Raw genomic sequence first — 14,833 nt, forward strand, 5'->3', positions numbered from 1 at the left:
TGCTAATAAGCCAAACCAGTGGGTATTTTGTTTTATAAGGAAAGAGCATTTCAAGTCACGTACACTGCTATTGTTGGACACAAAACATGTACTGTCTCTGCCTGCGGTGACTCTAGTAACTGCTCCACGCTTGTCTTTTGCTGGGATTACCTTTATTTTTATACTACATTAAATTTACCTCCCACCATCTTTCAGGCCTATTAAAACTGATGACATTTCCCATGGCTAATAACACACACACATATAGTTAAAAAACCTATTTGTACTATTTTACCATCATATTCAAATTTTATGCCTTATGTGGATTACGTATTCAGAAACAATAATCAAAACTACCAGATTTCCCTCCTACTGGAGCAATAAGCACATCCTATACAAACAAGTTACATACAAGAGGTACATTAAATGATTTGTTTCTGGTAAATGAAGACAGCTCTAGCACGACACAAGGAAAATTTCATGTTGTTTGCTTTTGTAATTCACTGTACACACAGCCTTTAATCTGAGGATCTTCGAGCACTCTGCACAGTTTAATTAAGCCCCACAACTGCCACGTTGGGGAAGTATATTAAGTGTTGTTATCCTGATTCTTTACAGATGGGTAGACTCAGGGACTGAGCTGCGTGCTCCAGACTCCCCTCTCCCCATTCAGGATCGGTTCTTAAAGCTCTTCCATGTGGCCTTCCCAATGACAGCCAGAGAAAACGTATAAGCTTAAAACCCCAACCAAACAAGAAACCCTGCCTTCATTGAAGGCCGAGCCTTCCAACAGCATGTTGTACATGCAAAGCATCTGACCGTGTTCCCATTCCACCACTGCTGGTGGAAACCTGTGCTTCTGTCATGCAGAGCAGCACGGTGCTCCGAGCTGGATTATCCTAAATAACCCTTTCACCAGCCTATATGGAATGGGTTAAACCCCAAACCTGTGTATCGACATGACCTCAATATCGGGTCAGGAGCCAGACCCCGTCCCAAACTTAAACCTGCCAGGCCCCAGATCTGCTCTTTTGCTGCAGAGCTGGGAAGAAGAAAGTCCCAACATCTTGGCTCTCAAACCCCCATTTTTCCACGGTATTCTCTCCTGCGGGATCTGTATGGAAACCACTCGCACTGTCAAAGCCACAGGACAAATGAATAGGAATTCACCCTGCCAGTGATATCCATCATGAGACACAACTCTTTACAGGGGAGGGGCATGCTCAGTCCTAACCAGCTGCACATGTAGAGCATTTGCCTCATCCAGCCCCTCGGCTCGGGGATTAAACAGTTGAGAAACCTTGGGAGCAAAACGCGCTCTCAGCGAGTGGGCCGGGGCTACCAAGCACAGAAGCAGCCAAGCCGCCCCACGCTGCTGGCTCTCGCCCTCACACCTAATCTGCTTGAGGCCATGACTTCCTCAATGGCCTTGGGAATGGGCAAACAACCAGCTTTGGCCAGGGTATGAATAGGTGCTCAAGTAATTCAGCTTTTCCCAACATTGTTTTAGCTTTGGCTGTGTAGCAGATCTCCATCTCTCCCTTTTCCTTGTTCCTTCCCCCTCTCCTCTGTGAGCTCCTTTTGTTCTTGTATTTACAGCAGCATTGATTTGCTGTCAGAAAGCAACACGGCCTTGGAGTTTCTGTACACACAGTCGAAATCCAGCCGACCAGAACCTGCCCCTCTCACATCCTGACTCCCCGCGATGGGCTGCACTCAGTGCTTCAGGTGTTGGTGCTAGGGAAGGTGGGGGGCACGAGCCACGGCCCCAAGCCACGCAGGCCCTTCTCCCAGGGGAGCAACACCTGGGCAAGGGCTAAGGGAAAGGACCCCAACAGCTCATGGCTTCTCTGCCCCCCTCCATGGAGCTATGCACCCTGCAGGAAAGCACATCCCCTCTTCCCTTCTCCCCAGGGCTTGAGCTGTCCTGACACCCCAAAACATTTTTAAATGCAGAAGTGAGCTGGTGAGCCCTGCTCTTCTCAGTGCAGTCCCAGCTTTCCAAACCATCAACCACATGTGATCTGTGCAGCCACATAGCAGCCTTCTGCCTCTGGACTTTGAAGCACTTTGCAAAATCCAACACATCCAAAATGTCATGGGAAGCAGGACTCTGTTTGCTCACTGGCAGAGGAACCAAGGCAGAGAGAGATTAAACAACCTGGCCAAGGTCACAAGGAATCACGAGAAAGCGAGCAGCAAGTGAGAGTTCTCTAGACTCTTATATCACACCATGTCCTTCTGCTCCTCTTCCCGCTAGCCAAGACATCTCAAAGGTTTCAGTCACATTTTCCTATTACGACTTGATAAAATTCCCTCCCTGCTGCCTAAACAAAAGTATGGGTTATGTTTTGCAGAGTGAGCTGATTTGTCCTCAATTGCTTCAGATACCCAAGCAGTTGTGTTCAGACACGTACCGCTAGGTAAAGGGAATCCAGGCACGACCCTGCATACCCACGTTGCTTTTGAAACTTTCTGTAGGGATTTTAGCACTGGGGAAGGGTCCTGGGTTAGCAGTCCCAGGACTGCGGTCTTCCGTGTAGGTGCAGAATAGATATAATACATGTGAGGACAGGGCAAAGCTCCCCTTCTGAACCCATCTCCCTCCTGGTCTACCAGGATATGATCCAGCTTCTGGGTGTCCTCGGTGCATCTGTCCAAGAGAACGGGGTGATCATTGCCAGTCTTGCTAATGCGTTAAGTGGGGCCAGGGGCTTCATTTCACCTCCCACTCCTCCCATCGAGGGCAGCTGGGGGAAAAAAACTGCCAGCGTTCCCCATACTGGATGCTGTGGCAACTTGCATGACCTGTTAAGAAGTCCCTGGCTCGCTCGGCTTCCAGCAAGTGTTGCACCATCCTACATGTCCCAGGTTTGAGAGTACCAGGCCTCCGCTCAGCTCAATTAATTGCCAGCACACACCCCTCCAGCCTGCAGCAAAACCTCCCGCAGCAGTTCCCGTGATGGGTGGTAACTCAAGTCCCTTTAATGGTTTCTCGGAGGGCTGAAGCCCCCGTTTTTACTTAGTTCCAGTTTCCGGATCCCCTCTCTTTTCCCAGCTCCATTGCTTTCACCTGCTTTTGTTCAGCTCTCCTGTGAAAGGAGGGATTTGAAGGGGTGACAGGTCTGTAAATATATTGTATTGTCTAGTGAAAAAAAAAGGTAGAGCAGAAAGAGTGATGGATATACTCTTCCCCTCCCTGCACTTGGGACAGATGAAGGAAGACGGCAGATAATTGCTCTTTATTGTGCCCTGGGTTCACCTTAAGATGAAGGAAGTGATAAGATTTCAATTAATGTCATTTAAGATTCCCTGCAAGCTGTCCTGTTCCCTTCTTGGCTTCTGTTCTTCTCTGAAATTGTGGTCCTCAATGCTGCTTTTGTAACCCCATGGGAACTCCCTAAATGGGCCACATCCTCACCTGGTGAGCACTGTCAAGGCACCATCAACATCAGTAGAGCAATGCTAATTTAGACCAGATGACAATCCCCCCCCCAACCCCGCTCTCGATTTATTATAGGGCAGGATAGATAACATACTTCATTATACAAAGCAGGGATCATTTTCCAGCTTGCCCAAGAATGAACCCAGAAGCTTTTCTAATCAGCTTAAACTGATCAAGATATCCAGGCACAGAAACCACGATATCCAGGTTTCTGTGTAAGACACCTTATGCTGAGCTTTCTTACTTTCCTGAGTAATTGCATCAAATTCCTCTGGATTGCTTTCTTGAAAAGAGAGGATACAGTGAGCTGCAGACCAGGGAGCTAGCTCCTTACTGAATAATGCACACATACATACTGGGGCAGAGGGAAATCTTTGCTAGATTTTTTTTTTTTTTAAAACCAGAAAAATATACTAAATGAAAGAAATGGTCAAAGCAAGCTGCTTGTGAGATTTTGCATGCTAGAAACATTTTAATTCTGATCTCATTTTATCTAAAACCAGAAGAAAGCATTGAATCACCAAGGTATTCCAGAACAAGCCCCAACATCTTGAAAATGTTCACACTGATCACTTCAGATTTTCAAAATGTCTCCTTACAAATATCTGCTGGCATGCAGTCACAACATCTTTCTTTCCGACTGTGCCGTTTTGGAAAAAAACCCCAGAAGTTTCACATAAAAATGACTCCTGGGTTTCACAGACTTACTAATTCAAATAAATTTTATACTTATACATGTATTTATTTTTACAAATAGTAGTGAAAAACCACTGACAAAAATCCACAAAAGGAGCACAAATAGCTGAAATTCTTCCCCCCCTGCCCTCCTCCCCCTCCCCGATACACTAATGTTTATTGTCCCCAAGAGCATCCATTTTCACTCCTCTTCTATATGTACACGCATGACGTTTCCATATGTTCTTTAGCTTAGCTCCCTGGTAACATACCACCCTTCAGGGGAGGGAGGGAAGGTTGGAAGGTGGGGGTTCAGCCAGCAGCCCCGGGTCATGCAGGACGTGTGGGGAAGGAGAAAGCGAGCCGAGATTTCGTGCCTCCTCCGCCTCCTCCTCGTGCACCTGAACCACGCCAGCCTGCATCCTCCTGGTAATGACAGACTCTGCGGCAAGGACCTGATATAGATGCCACAGTAAACAGTCATTTTCCTGCCGCATGTGCATCTACTCCCCCCAGCCCGTCCTCTCCAGCAGGCTGCCTGCGCTGCAAACCTTCGCCTGCCTGAGATCGGCAGCTCCTTTTTACAATAGCCATTACCAAGGTGTGAAATCTGCGTGAGGGGGGAAGGTTGGGAAGGGGCTATGCATCTGCGAATATGATTACAGGCTTAAAATGTGTAAAGTCTTTTCAGATTTAATGAACCAGAATGTGGCTTTCATTTTGGCTGTGCATATTTTGAACCCTAATATATGTTTATTTAGTCTAATTAATTGCCTTTTTTACCTTTAAAAAATACCTACTCAGCTCTCCCAAGTATTTTGCACTATCCACACGTTGTGTTTAACAAAGACTGCTCCTCTGCAATACCTGGGCTGAGACCTCATCTTTCCTGGCTACTGCATTGCATGATGGTAGAAGGAGGGGATGGGCTGATTTGAGAAGAAAACACCGTCTTCAACAGATTAGAAAGTCATTTTTCTCCTCCTAGGTCAATACTGAGGCGTTACATTTACCTGATCTGGTTTTAGCAGATACTGTCGTTTGAGATGGAAAAGTCAGATGGGGGGTGTGGAGTTAAGCAGAAACATGAGATTACCGAGACGCCGTGATTGTGTGAACGCTGCATGCGTGACCTCACCGGTGAAAGGCAGGCTACTATATGGTATTTACATTTGTCCTCTATGACTTAAGTCCTCCAGCTAAATATAGGAAAATAATATGGCAAAATAAAACAGGAGGAAGTCCTCGAATACCAGCAACAGATATCCCAGCATACAACAACCGACCGAGTCACCAGTTTTTGAGGAGCAGGTAGTTCAGACTGGCAATTTGGAGATGGAAAAGCTGGTACAGTCATAAGGGCGATCTTTCCTAGTAGCTCAGCTTGTGAGCAAAGACTAAGAGCAGGAGATGGGAACATTCAACCGAGCCACCTTCCTATGCGGAAGATGATTAAATAGGTGATACGGCACACATACAGCATATATACGGTAGACATATAGCCTTTCATCTTGAGACTTGTTTTTTTCTTTTAAATGCCTTTGTCCTAGTAGGTGACGATCGGCTGAAATTTTTTTTTTTTTTTTTTTTTTATCTTTTCCACCATGCTCTGGCTGTGATGTAGTAGACAAAACCTCAAGTACCGAGGATGAATCGATGCTGCTCAAGCGATCATCATTGATCATGGATAGCAGAAATCCCTGACTGCACTGGCAGCTGAGAGGATCCATAAGCCCCCTCCCAACCAGGGGAAAGCTGTTGAGTGAGGAGGGATTTGCAAAGGGACATCCTTCGTCTGCTCCCTGCAGACCACAGGCTCAAATCTGGAACTTGCATCGAGCAGCTACTGATAACATTTTCCTGCCCTCGAAACTCTTCACCCAAACCTCAAACAAACAGGCTTCCCCCCCACTATGAAAAGTTTTTCAGGACAGGAAAACCGTTTCCTGTCCAGACCAGACACTGGCTTCCTGCACGCTCTCCAGCAGATCGTGTAATCTTACGCCCCTATTTGTAAAATGAAGATGATCGACTGCCTTTGTCTCCTCTACTTAAACGTACAAGCTGTAGTCCTTAACACATGCACGTGACCAGGCATAACTCTGCCCTGATCTCATACAGCACTGTGGTAATACTCGTAAATAATGACAAAGTTACGAAAGTAGGATTTACAGTAATGCGTCAGAGCAGAGAATGACAAAATTGCCTGGGTTTACTCTTGATTTACATGAGAATAAACAAGGCCAGACTTTTGCCCTAATTCTGCAGCAGGGCTCTGGCTTGTTGTGTGTCTGCGTTCCCTCTTCTCCCCTGCCCGCCCCCCCCCCCCCCCAGCCTCTTACATGGAAATTGATTTATTTTAACATGGTGAACTTCCAGACGAAAGTTTCCTCGAGCCACGTGGCTCTGTGGGCTCTGTTCAGGGACGGCCAGGCTGCGGGTGACAGATGGGGATGCGATGAGAGGGCACTGCTGCATGCACAGTGGGCATGACCCAGCCGGTGCAGGAAAGCCAGGCAGAGCAAGCCTGCGGCTGCCCGTATGCATCCACATGCACACCAACAGGGACGGGACACTCGGTACGCCTCACCTTGTGGGGAAACTGATATCAACCCGCCTAAAATAGCTTCTGCTCTGGGAAAAGAGAGGAACTGAAATGGTTAACTGGCTGCTTTAAGGATGAGCTCTGGTTACACAGAGAAAATTTTTTTTTTTTTTTTTTTTTTGCATTTTGGACATGGGCCACAAATGCAAATGCTCCAAAACTGGAATTGGTATAGGTTAGACCTGGTGCTTCTGGGTTGGTATAAATCAAATGGCAGGTTTTACAAGCACTCTGAGGATCGGCGAGGTTTCTGCCTGGGCTGCAGAGCGAGCTGTCCTGCTGGCAGCGCGAGGAGGTGTGCTGCACTGCATGCCCAGGAGCAGTGCTGGGGAAAGGGGCAGGTCGTGGCACTTACTCCTGCCATCCTACAGCCCCAAGGCCTCCTCAGCAACTGGAGTCTAGTAACACGAGCTGGTGCCAGCCAGCATGGTACCCGCTGCCATTTCGGTTGGTGAGACCAGAGCTTAGAGCCCTGTGGAGCGCTGCTCCCCACCTCCTGTCACCAGCAGGGCCAGCCGTCGCCTCTCTGACCCTGCATCCCGCGGGAATTCATCACAACAACCTGTGACTTTTGGCCCCCGACAGCATTGCAGCCTCCCCGCCCCATACCGGACACTCATAATTTTGTTAACAGGACCGCCGACCTCCCCGGGGTGCGCGTGGCTCTGTGAAACCATCTCAGCGGTAGCCACAGAGGGCTACCACGTGCCACCGCAGAGCCATGGGAGGCAATTGGGTATGTCCCGGCGGTGGGTCTGGGCGCGTGACGGAGAGGGGACAGGCTGGGATGACTCTCCAGGAAAAGCAGCGAGGGAGCAGAGAAGGAAAGAAGAGGCACCAGCCCCACGGAGGTTGGAGAGGGAGCTCCATCCCTCTCCGAGATGGACTGCGTGCAGTGGCTGCCGGCAAGCAAGGGGCTGGATTCGATGATCCAGGAGGTGCCTCGCTCCCGTGGGAAGGGGAATGGCTGCGGAAAAGCCGGGTGGTTATGTAAGAAAACCGCCGCTGCTACGGCAGCATCGCAGGAGCGCGGCGATAGCAAACGGTTAAGGATGACAGGCAGGCAAATCTGCTTACTTGGCTATTCCTCTGTCAGGCAGGCACTACTAACAACTTAAATAGGAACGCTTTTTATAGCCGGGGTCTGAAATAACAGAATCGTACTCAGTTACACTTTATAAAGCAGTACTTTCTACTCAAAGACCTTTGCAGAGAGCAGGCTCCTGCCGGCTTTTTGCTGTCGCTGCGGCAGTGTTTATTCCAGGACCGTGCAGGGTAGGAAACCAACCTTTCCCACCAGCTGCTTTCCCCTCTCTCCTTCCTCCTACATGGAGTTGCTGCAGCATACTGGTACTTTTTTCTCTTTGCATGACAGACTTAAATGACAATAATTACAAAAATTAGAGGAAATGAATTCTACCTATTCTATTTCTGCAGGCTAAAGGTAATAAAAATCGTATATAATCTTCTCTGCCGTGCAAGTGAAAAACATCCCCTTTCTGTGCTAGCCGCTCCGAGCTGCCAACTCAAACAGAAGGCAGCATGGCTGCTAATTGCCTCAGACCCAAGGCTGGTCCATTAGGGCAGCATCACCAGCCTACACAGGGGAAGATTTTTGGTTTAATTGTACCCGCACAGTACTTTGTGCCACAATTTGCTCTGACACTGCAAACACATTAATTGTCCCAGCCAGCAGCTTTTCTGCTTCTCATTTCTATGCCGACTGCTCCCCCCTGATTGGCTGGCGAGGAAATCCCCACCAGCCAATCGGCAGCCACTTTTCCATTCATGTCCTAGCAACAAGGCCTGTTCCAATCTTGCTCCGGCAAACTGACACCTGAAAAATGACATCATGAAGAAGCGGGCAGCAGCGGGGCCAGGGCGCTTTTTTCAGCTGTCTGCTGCAGAGTTCATTTAAGGTGTTTCAGTCTCGATTCTTAAAGCCACACCACGCTGAACGTCAGCTGCGCTTTCCCCTGCTTCCCAGCCCCATATGTAGGTTAATAGTTTGCAGAAAACGCGTTTAAATCCTCTCCCTGTCTGCTTTCCTGGCGTACTCTCCCCAGCCAAGCGCAATGCCACCGCAACGCCTTTGCCGCTGCACGCTGCAATTGAGAGACAAACCCGAACTCGCCCAACCAAAATACCCCTCCGCAGTCCCCTGCGACTGCTTGAGCACTAAAGGATGGCTTCTCACTTTGCGCTCCAGGTAAAATAAACCGGTGGGAATACCTGCGGCAGCACCTACGAGACAGACAAAAACCCCATGAGGTATTTTCACTATCGGTTTACCCTGTATCTGATCAAATGTGTCACGTCCCACCGTGCTCCTGGGGAAGGGAGGCAATATTTTAAGATATAAACAGCCCACTGAGGTTGCAGCATGTGAAAGGAGTGCTTAAATCTGTCACCAAAAGGTTTTAGCAGGGGCTGCATACTGTTTTTTCAATGCAAAGATCAAAACCTTTTGCTTGCCTTCCTTGCTATCATTTTTAATTAATGAAGGCAGAAATGCCTGCAGATACAGAATTGGAGAGAACGCCCTCCCCATCTTTGTACTGTATTTCCTTTAGGGGAAAAAAAATGGCAGGGAAAAAATCATGATCAGCAAAGATTGTAATTGTACAACAGATCCAGGTGATTAACCGCAACATTTCATAATTTTTCGAGGTCTTGTGGACCATGGGGATGAGGGGGTTACATCTCAGGATTGGTCTACAATTTATGTAAAACATTTTAGCGCACCGGAAAATATACAGCAGAGAAAATCCAATTCCAGATGATTCAAAAGGCACAAAGACAATGGAAGAAAAGGACCAAGTTCAGCTCATTTAAATGTTGTTAATTGTTCATTTCCATAGTGAGACGGTTTCTTCTGCAAATGAGAGAACAAACCCTTTAACATTTTTTTTTATTAGCACCATGCCAGGACTGAAGTGAACCCAAATAATCTTAATCACTGAATAGTACTTGCTGTTTTATGGCTTTTTAAAGAAAGCAGGAGAAGAAAAAGAAGAAAAGCTGCAGATAATGCCATACTGGCACAAAGAGCTGGAGCTGAGGTTGGAAGTCACTGCAATCTGCGCCTAGACCTCTTGGAGGTCTCAAGCACCGCTAGAGACCAGCAAATGGGGAAAAAAAAAAACACCCAACCCCACACGCCTCTCGGAGGGGAACAAAGTTTCATTTATTGCTCACCGGTGAGGGCTGCAAGGGGGTGGCTGTACCTCCAGCTACAGATTCGCCTTACGCTCTAGGTGTCCAGCACTTTATTTATTTATTTTCCCCGGGCATTTACACAAACAACGTCTCATGATGCAGCAAATTGTTACATTAGAGCCACAGCTCCGACTAAATTTTCAGCTCTTGAGAGCAATCGGCGTTGGCAGGGGAGGTCGGAGGCTCTGGCAAGCTGCCGCTGCTCCTTGAAGCCATGCCTCGCATGACTATATAAGGCGAGAGGAGGAAGAAGAAGGGGCATGAGAAGGAGAAATGTTGCACGTATAAATATGAAAATTGAGCAGAGGCAGGAACCCATCTAAATCCAGTTTGTCACGGGTGGCGACGATGGCTGGCTGGGGTCACAGACCTGGCTGCCAGCCTGAGGTGTTCCGTCGCAGGCTCCCTGCGACAACGTTAACGCTTTGCATCTCTCCCCCTCCCCTGGGTCCCAGCAGCGGACCCTTCGCCTCCCCTGTTTGGCTGCCGCCCTTGCTCTTGGGCAGGGGGTACTAAAGCAAAACGAGACGGTCATGGGGGTGAGAACTCTCTTCCTAGCTCGGCAACGGTGCCTCTACGTCTGTCCCATCTGTGGGCTTGAGATGCCGGCAAAACATGATTAATTCCCTTTCCCTCCTGTCTGCCCATGCCTTTTCTGTCTCGGTTTAGCCTCTGCAGAGCAGCAGCAGCAGCAGCAGCGCACAGCCTGGTTCAGGCGGCACTCTTTTCCCCATCACTGGCAACAAATAAATACAAGCAAGGTAAAGCAATTTTTCTAAGGAAACCAGAAAAACCCTCAGATGTAGTTGGAAAACACGGAGAAAAATAAACTCAGCTTTGCAATTTCTTGCCCTCACACCTCCTATCTGAGCTCCAGGAGGAATTCCCGGGTCCCAGCCCCACTGTCGAGCTAGCTGAGGATGCATCCCTGCTGGGACACGAGCAGGGAATAAGACTTCTGCTGGGGGCCAGCCACGGGCTGGGACTGTGCCTGCCATGGCACATCGGCTACTGAAGAGACCCAGAAAATGCCGACACTTAATTTTTCTTGCTTTCTCCCTCGCGCACGCTGCCATTTGGTGTGGCCTGAGGTCTTCCCTACCACGGCCTTTGCCGGACTAACAGCAACCTGACTGGACGCACGCACTGTATGTGTGAAGAAAAGAGCATCCATTTCCCTAGCAGGAACGATGCTATAAGTGAGAAACACAGTCGCAGCCATATTCTCCCTGCAATGCTGCTAGGATAAGTATCCCTGCGTATTTAGGCTATAGCAGAGGTCAAGGCTCTAGCTCTTCTCTAAAGACCTGGCCATCTTATTTAATTTTCCATACTTCAATTTCTACCACTTGCCTGTAAAATGGAAATATATTCAATATTTGCAAATCATCGGGCTCTCAAAGGAATTACTGTCATGAATAGCTCCATACATCATGGACAAAACATTTGGTTTTGTCATTAGAAGAGACAGTCTCCGCAAGCTGAAATGCAACATCTCTGTTGTCTGCCTGACAGTGTTTTTGCCCTGATCCAAAGCACGCTGAGGGAAATGGGAGTCTTTCAGTTCATTTCAATGGACTTTGGAACAGGCCCCTCATGCAATATGCATTTAGTCATATAGTGCTCACAGAAAAGGATCCTGAATGAGACAAAATATCTAATCAACTGCATTTACCCCATGCTTCAGTCACCCACCTGCACCAGGATTATATTTGATAGCATGCAAACTGTACCAGAGTTTTCTCTATAGCATCAATCATGATATTATGCTGCCATATTTGCATTGGTTAGAGAAGCAATTTATAATTTGAGATGACTTCAAGTTAGGAAGCAACTGATTACAGAACAAGAACTTTGTAACTCCACAGAATTATAAACCCATGACTTGAGTGAATCATGTGCAAATTTAAGTTCTGCATCATTAAAATGGCTGCCATACCCCACTCTGGAGGTAGTAAAATGTGTTAGTGAGAGTTGTGGTGGATCCTGAAATCTTTATGAATGAAAATGTCATCTTAAGTACATATGCAGTCCCATTACTTGTAAGTGGAAAGGTGCTATTTAAAAATCTCAAAATACTTCAGTCATATGGGGGAGGTCTTTTTTTTAAGGTGAAACACAGATCTGACAACAAAGCAGAACTGGAAGTATTTGGGAGAGCTGCTAGCTTGTGATTTTCTAGGCAAAAGTTACATTCCCCTGATGCTAAAACCAGCATGATTTGGGCAAATTTTTGCATGGTGGGTGTCAAACTTAAGGGGTTGTCGCGCTCCTGTTTCTATTCAACATTTTCCGTAATGACCTTAACAGAGAGTATGTTTATTAAATTTGCGGACAACACAGAGCTGGGAGAGACCGCCAGTATGTTAAGGGCAGAATTAGCCTTCAAAATTATCTGGATAAATTGAGAAATCATCTGAAATAACTGGATGAAATCCAATAGGGATATAAGTACAAGATATTGGACATAGGCAGGAATATTCAAAAGCATAAATAAACCCCAGGCTGATTAGGAGCTCTGCAGTAAAGGACCCAGCAGGCAGAGTGGATAACAAGCTGAACACAAGTCAATAATACAATACTGGCATGGACGAGCCAGGTGGGGCAGAGCCTGCCAGGTACACGGAGGAATATTTCTGCCCTCCACCTAACTGGTGAGGATTCAGCTACAGCGCTAGACCTAGCTTAAGGCGCTGAGCTTGCAGAAAGCTGGAGACCCTCAAGAGGAGCTCAGAAAGGGTGCTCACATCCTAGCAAAATTATGTACAGGGAAAGCCAGATGTAATTGGAGTTGTTTAGCCTGCCAAAGGTAAAAAAGGTGCATGTGGGGGGATATACAATCACCTTTTTCAGATAAACACAAGATTCCTGGAAAACAAATGCGAAGTAGTAAATTCAAATTTTAGCAAAGACTTGGTGCCGCCATTCAGGTTGGGGAAATTCATTCTTCCCTGAACCAAAGGTTGGCTATCTTTGCTTGCTGGGCTTTTTCTTTTCCAGAAATGAGATACTGAAAAACCAAGATTGTGACAAACTACAGAGTAATAGCGCTTCCATGTCAAGACAGAGGGTTCTAGTTGCTGTGTCCTCAGCGTGACTTCAGTACCCTGAGTTTAGATCCTTATGTACCTCCTACAACCCCCGTGTCTGGCCTTGGTCAAGCCACCCTAGTTATAACCACATCTTGTGTGTGAGCCCGGGAACCCGTCGTACCTCAGCCCCCTCTTCCAGCATCGCTGTCCGCACCCTCCCTCCAAACACAGCCCTCAATGGAGATGGACATTTCTGGAGGGTGATAAAACCCACCAGGATCTTGGCTGGGATGACTTGCCTCCCCGCAAGGGTCTGTCTCCTTGCTCCTGAGCTAAGCTTAGACTACTGCCTCAAACCGACACCTGACTTCTGGAGAGGTGCGGTTAGGTGTGGTGATCTCCTCCCTGCATGATTCATTTTCCCCTCATGTAAATCAGGGGTAATCCCTATTTGACAGGTGCGGCTTCACTGCTTGCGAAGTGCTCAAAGAGCCCAGCAAAAACAGCCGGAGAGCCATCTTTGAATGAAAAAGCTATGTTTCCTGTTGGTTAAAGCACGTTCTGACACTTGGGAGTTGATGATTTTCTTTCCTGCTATGCCACTAACTCTAGAGATGATCTTGAGCGTCTTCCCCGCCTGTTTCCCTCAGCCATGGAGGAGACATAACACCACCAGACCAGTACTAGAAGAGCCTAGTGTGAAACATATCCTGCAAACGCAGAGTGTTATCCTTCTTCATCAGCAATTATCCTCATTTACTGGCAGACCACCTCGGCATTTCTGCTTCCTCCTCTGGAGGGTAAAACCCTACTTGCAAAGATATACACAGCGAGGAAGGTTTTATTTTCTCTGGCATGTTCAGACAGTATCCTAGATTTTTATGTAATGGACAAATCCTTCAGGGGTGCTACTACCAGGAGGGTAGGGAGTGCTTGACTCTCCCTTTATTTCTAAAGAAAACATGCGCTACCCCAATATTAGGCCTTTGCATATATTGGTACTGCAGATATATAAAGCACAAAATGGCAAATTCCTGATAAATACAGACAAGTATCCAAGAACTGTACTCACATTTCCCTGTTCCACAAGCATTTTAATGGCTTTGGGGGCCAAATTAACGTGAGATCTGTTTCTTCTCAAGGCATCACCATCACCTCAGAAGTGAAATACCATGAGGAGATCATAAATGTGTCCTTGAGGTGTAAAAGAAAGGCAATGAAAAATATGAGCACAAATAAAAACACTGGCTTAGGCTGCACACCCTGAATATTAATATTTTTCCAAAAGAGCGTCTTCCTTTTAAGCTTAAGGATATATTGCTTTATAGGTAACGGTTAACCTGACACAGACTGAGAAAAGTAATCATAACTTGGGGGCTATTCTCTTCCAGAGAATGTTTAAATAATAACAGTAATAATAAACAGAAATCATTGGGAGTTTTCCCAGGGGAAATCCTACCACTTTGGCAGGTAGTTGGCTTCATGTTCAGTTTCTGCACCTGAATTTTTGCAGGCACGCTGAGACCCAGCAGCTCTGCTGTTGGGAGTCAGCAGCCACGTCCACCCCACCTGCAGTAGCTGTAGCTGTGTTGGAGCTCATGTTCGCCTAGCCAAAAGACTTGAAGTCAATTGTGTTGGCACACTCTGGCGTTTCCTGGCTCGAAGAGCCATTGTTCCCTCCCAGACCAAAGCCCTAGGCAAGAGGGAGCTTATTGGCGGCGCAAGAGATCGGCCATCGAGGCTCAAGCCCTGAGCAAACATGGTACGTGACTGCCGGGTGTCTGTCACCTCTGCGCTGTCCTAGAAGTCCAGAGGGCTTAAATCACTTGATCCAAAGACTCTGGCTCTGAGAGCCAGAAAATAAACTGGACTGACTTC

Source organism: Buteo buteo, chromosome 9 (genome assembly GCF_964188355.1).
Source record: "Buteo buteo chromosome 9, bButBut1.hap1.1, whole genome shotgun sequence".
Classification (NCBI taxonomy): Eukaryota; Metazoa; Chordata; class Aves; order Accipitriformes; family Accipitridae; genus Buteo; species Buteo buteo.